At 41.4% G+C, this 5517-nt stretch overlaps 1 pseudogene; it reads right to left on the reverse strand.

The window, feature by feature from the left end:
* Window positions 1-1133: 1133 nt before the first annotated feature.
* Window positions 1134-4245, reverse strand: LOC108349111 (ferritin light chain 1 pseudogene; annotated as a pseudogene).
* Window positions 4246-5517: the final 1272 nt, after the last annotated feature.

Consider the following 5517-nt stretch of genomic DNA (forward strand, 5'->3'; position numbering starts at 1 on the left):
TAAAGTATGTATACCATGTTTATTTATTATGTATTTGCTCTGGCTAAAAAAACCTGAATATGTAATCTACAACATCCAAATAAACGATTTGACATATTTTATACAACACATGTTCAAGTAATTAATTTTTTTCATGGAAATGTCATACCATTTAACTCATAGCTATGAGCCAAATATTTCTGCAAGAGTTTGTAATGAATATATGCATAACTACAGATTTCCCCTACTAAATCTTCCCTTAAATACAATTTAAAGGGACAGAATTAGAGTCTGCTGCACTCCAGTTATCAAATGCTTGGGCATAGTAGCCTGTCAATAACATGGTTCATCCATTTGACAGATTTTACCACATGTTATGAATTTAGTTTGTTGCCTGATATCATTGGAATCTCACTTTATTACTAAATATAACTATATGTGATATGTTTTGAGAATTCTTGATTGCCAAGAAACATAGCAAAATAATTATGCATATATTGGAATAAATGATGATCCAGAACTCAGTGGAGTCGGGAGCACCTGTATCATTTAGATTGGTTCTAGCAACAGGTAACAGAAACAATACACAATGTGACTTAGGTGAAAGTCATTACCACGATGGAAGGCAGATCAAGCTTCAAGCACTATATAAGCAAACAGTGTGCACACTAAAACTTGTTTAAAGAGGTCAAAATCATCACCATTTAAGTATTTCTGGGAGCTCAATGGTTAAGAGCACATACTGCTCTTGAAGAGAACATCGGCTCTGTACCTCACACCCACATCAGATGGCTAAGAGTCACCTATAACTCAGGATCTATATACTGGGATTGGACACTGTCTTCTGACCTCCAGTGGAACCTACACACCTAGCACACATAAACTCACATATGTATATGTATGTGTATGCATATGCATATGAGTGTATGTATGTACATGTACATACATATACATAAAAAAGAATAGGTTCTTTCTCATAAGGTAGAACCTATTCTTTTTGTTTGTTTCAAAGGCTTTATTTTTACTTCGTACAAGATGTGGGATAGGCTCCAGGGCGGTTACAAAGCTACCCAGTGGCTTGAGAGGTTCATTCAGGTAGAGGTGCTGAGGTGGCTGGTGCAGAGCAGAGGGAGCCTCTTGGAAAACCGAGAGGCCTAATGGTGCTTGAGAATGAGGCGCTCAAAGAGATACTCACCCAGAGATGCCTGGGTCATGCCACTCTGTGCTGGTTGTGGCCCTGCCAGTCTATAAAGGTTGGTCAGGTGGTGGCCCATCTTCTTGATGAGCTTCACCTCTTTATCCAGGAAGTGGCTTCCCAAGAAATCACAGAGATGAGGGTCTGTGCATGCAGAACCCAGGGCATGCATATCCAAGAGGGCCTGAATCAGTTTCTTCTCCAGGGCCAAGGCAGCTCCCATTGTCTCCTGGGATTTACCCCACTCATCTTGAGATGGCTTCTGCATATCCTTGAAGACTGCACTGCCCTGGTGATTGTTCTGCAACTTGAGGAGATGTTCTGTGCCCTGTGTTTCTCGGCCAATTCACGGAAGAAGTGGCCTACATTCTCCAAAGCCACGTCATCCAGATCAAAGAAGAAGCCCAGAGAGAGGTAGGTGTAGGAAGCCTGCAGGTGCAAGTTGACCAGGCGGTTCGTGGCAGCTTCCACTTTGGTGTAATAATTCTGAGGAATCTGAGAAGTCACGGCTCATCTAGAGTATGGGGTTGAGATGGAACCAGTGCTGGCTGGTCCTAGGAGCTGGAGGCTGCAAGGAGATAGCCCAGAGTTTGCGACTGGAGAGACTTTTAAGGCGGCTGGAAGCTAATAAAGTGGGAGTAGTCCCCGGGTCTATTCCCCTCAAACACTATTGAAGCAAGACACAGGACAAGGGTCCTCCAAAGAGCTGCTCTGAAAGAACCTATTCTTAAATATTTAAAATATATATATAATGATGGCCTTGTCTGGCATCAATGGGAGGAAAGGCCCTTGGTTCTGTGAAGGTTTGATGCCATAGCATAGGGGAATGCTAGGGCTGTGGGGCTGGAGTGGGTAGGTGGGTAGAGGAGTACCCTCATGGAGGCAGGGGATAGGAAGAGTGGAATGGGGGGTTTTCAGAGGGAAAACAGGGAAGGATAAAGAAAATGACCATTTTTTTTTAAAAAGAAGCATTCTATCACCACAAAGATTAGGACTCATCGTCTCCTAAACATCCATTCATCAGTGAATTGAGGACAGAGTGGGAGGATGTGGTCAGTCCTCACAAGGTTTTTACATGTTTTAATGTTTACTTTCTCCTTGGTTGGCATATATTAAAAGCTCATGAAGAGGAGGGTAGGATATAGTTCCTTGTCATGGTGCTTGCCTAGAGCAAGGCCCTAGATTTGATCGTCAGCCTTGAAAAACCAGTAAAACACAGGCTTTTGCTTTTGTTTGTTTTGTGAAGAGAACCTTGTTACCTAGTCTGTCTCTGTTTTTTATTTTAATTCATTCCAGGGTCTTTCTCTGTACACAAAGCTGGCCCAGAACTCACTATGTAACTCAGGTGGAACTTGAACTTGCAATGTTTCTGCCTCAGTACCCCAAGTGCTAGAATTTCCAGGCATGGATGACCTTGCCCAGGCTTTCCTATAGGTTCTTTACTTTCTTCAGTTAATCTTGATTTGGGAAGGAAGAAAGGAGGAAGAGAAGGAAAAGGAGAAGGAGGGGGAAGGGAAGGGGGAGGAGAAGGAGGAGGGGGAAGAGGAGGAGGAGGAGGGGAGGAGCAGGAGGAGGAGGAGAAACTATTCTCATCAGCTGTTATTGAAAATAACATGGTCATATTGGCTGTAGCATACAGGGTTCTCATGTCTTTCCTAGTTACTCAATATTTTTTGAAATGGCTTAGAAATATGATTTAGTGGGTTTGGGAAAATAGTTCAATTGATAAAGTGCTTGCCTAGTATGCATGAAGCCCTAGGTTCAATCCTCAGCACCACATAAGATCAGGAGTGGTGGTGTATTTCTATAATATCAGCATTCAGGATGTAGAAGCATGAGGATTCAGAGTCCATAGTTATGAATCTTGGCTACATAGCAAGTATGAGATCACCCTGAACTACATGACTTTTTCTCAATGGAAAAAAAAACTGGATAGAAAATTCTGTGAGCATGGTTTGGCTATCGTGATTGAACATAAGGTTTAAAAGACAAAGAAATGTTAGCAGGATGGGTCACCCCACTAAAGGACTCCTTTAAGGGCTCTGGTCACTTATGCGGAGGAAATGTTGACTGAACCAAACAGAGTACCTTGGGGAAGAAAAACAAGCAAGATCCAGGCTGCATGCTCCAGTTACTTTCTGTGCAAGCCACTACAAGAAAGACTGCGTGTGAGCCACAAAGAGCTGTGCTTTGTGGTTTTCTGAAAGAATGATGTCCTTTTAAAAAGGTATACTTTCCATATATTTCAGAACCAAACATTAGGGAAATAAAAGTTACCTATCTGAGACAAACAACAAAAAAGAACTGGCAATGTCTTCTTATTTATTTCTTTAGCTCCCCCATCTTTTCCTGTGCATATGCTAAGTAAAATTTTTCCTATGAAAAATTGGGTCTTTCTTCTGCTGCTGTTTTAGTCAGAATTTGAATTTTCATTATTGTAATTCTGTAGATGTTTCCCATGAAAAATGAGGCCATTCTTATGTGTGATTCTGGGCCCTGCCTTTCCTATGGGTAAGCATTTTCCCCATGCTATTAAAGCCTTCTGAAACAAAAAGTCTACATTTTTAATTTTTGTTTATTAAAGCTTTTTATCTTAGTTTTTGTGTTCTTTTTGAGACAGAGCCTAGCTGGGTAGCCCAGATGGTCTCCAGCTTGTGGTATCCTTCAACCTCAGAAACCCAAATGTTCACATCACAGGTATAAGCCATCATAAATGCAATTAACACTTATGAACTTTATGTATAATAACACATATGAACTTTATAAATGGAGTTCAGTACAATATTTTATATGTGTATATACTGGTAAAATCCCCCTCCCCGTTTTCTAACCCCTGCCCCTGCACTCAACCTAATCCCCACATCTCACTAGTCTACTGAGATTTGACGTGACATAATTGTCTTCTATGACTGCTACAGTTGATTTAACAATCTCTTGTTTCTCATTCTTTTAATGGGTTTCTTTCAAGGTGAATTCCTTCAAAAATTGCAGACCAAAATGCACAGACCTCCAGAATACAGTTCAATGAGTTTTGGTAAAGCTGAACTAATGGAGGTGACCGTTCCCCTCATCCCTCGTTGTGCATTCATGCCTCCTTCTATTCAGGCCTCCACCTCCCTTGCTACTCCTGTTAGCTCTTACACAGATTTGTTTGGTCTGTGCTTGAACTTCATATGTCATTGTGTAGAACATATCTTTCTGTGTCCGACTTTGTTTTTATACATTTAAAAAAATTTTGTTTCACATTTCGATCGAAACTCCCTCCTTCTTCTCTTTCCAACCTCAGCCCCAACCCACCCCCTTCCCTCTTCTTTTCTCCCCAGAGAAGGGAGCTCCCATCCAAAGGTACCAATGCATCAAGTCACAGCAAGACTTCTCCCACTGAGGCTGGACAAGGAAGCCCAGCTAGGGGAAACTATTTTGAGAGTCACCTGTGATGTGTCTGTCAGAAGTCCATGCCTTTTCATAACTAGTCAGAATCTTTTGTATAGACACACAGCAATATGTCTCCACCAGCTGATAGGTATGCCAGGTCCTTCCAATCTCAGTCTATTAGAAGGACACTAAGCACTTTTTGTTTCAAGTCTATCTTAAGGAAATGTTTAATAGTAGTACAATGATAAGTAGCTTAGTAATGATTCCCCAACACCAACCCTCTTCCTCTCTCACTCACATACTGGGGTAGGAAGACCCAGTGTCCCAAACACAATTTTTCTCCTTTTCCTCTTCTCCTTTGCTTCCCCTCCTTTTCTTCTTTTTGTTTTTGTCCTCCCACCTCCTCTTTCTACTTTTTGAGATAGTCTCAGTATGTAACACTAGCTGGCTTCAAGCTTCTGTTCCTCCTGCTTCAGCCTCCCAAGTTCTGATATTACAAGTGTTCAAAATCATATCTAGATTTCTTTATTTCTATATGTTTATGGGTAGTTTGAGTGTATTCAATGTCTGTGCATCAAGTGCATGCTTGGTGCCTACAGAAGCTAGAAAAAGGCATCAGGTCTCCTGGAAACTGGTGTTACAGATGGATGTGAACCACCATGTGCATGATGGGAATCTGGAAGAGCAACCAGTGCCTTTGATTGCTAAGCCCTCTCTCCAGCCCCTTATTTTTGCTTTCAAGGGAAGATACAGAAGCTAGGTATGACTCAGTGGAGGTACACTTAGATTTAAAGTCCTGAGCAGGATCCTCAGCAGTGGTGAGATGGAGAAATATAGTTGACAGATCCCAGGGAGGGTCTTGAGAAAATGCAAAACAAGATGAAAGGGGCTTTTGAAGAAGACAACCCAAGGGGAAAATTAGTTTTTAAATAAGTACAAAAAAGAATTAAAATTGGGCAAGAATAACA

This window comes from Rattus norvegicus, chromosome X (genome assembly GCF_036323735.1).
Source record: "Rattus norvegicus strain BN/NHsdMcwi chromosome X, GRCr8, whole genome shotgun sequence".
Taxonomy (NCBI): Eukaryota; Metazoa; Chordata; class Mammalia; order Rodentia; family Muridae; genus Rattus; species Rattus norvegicus.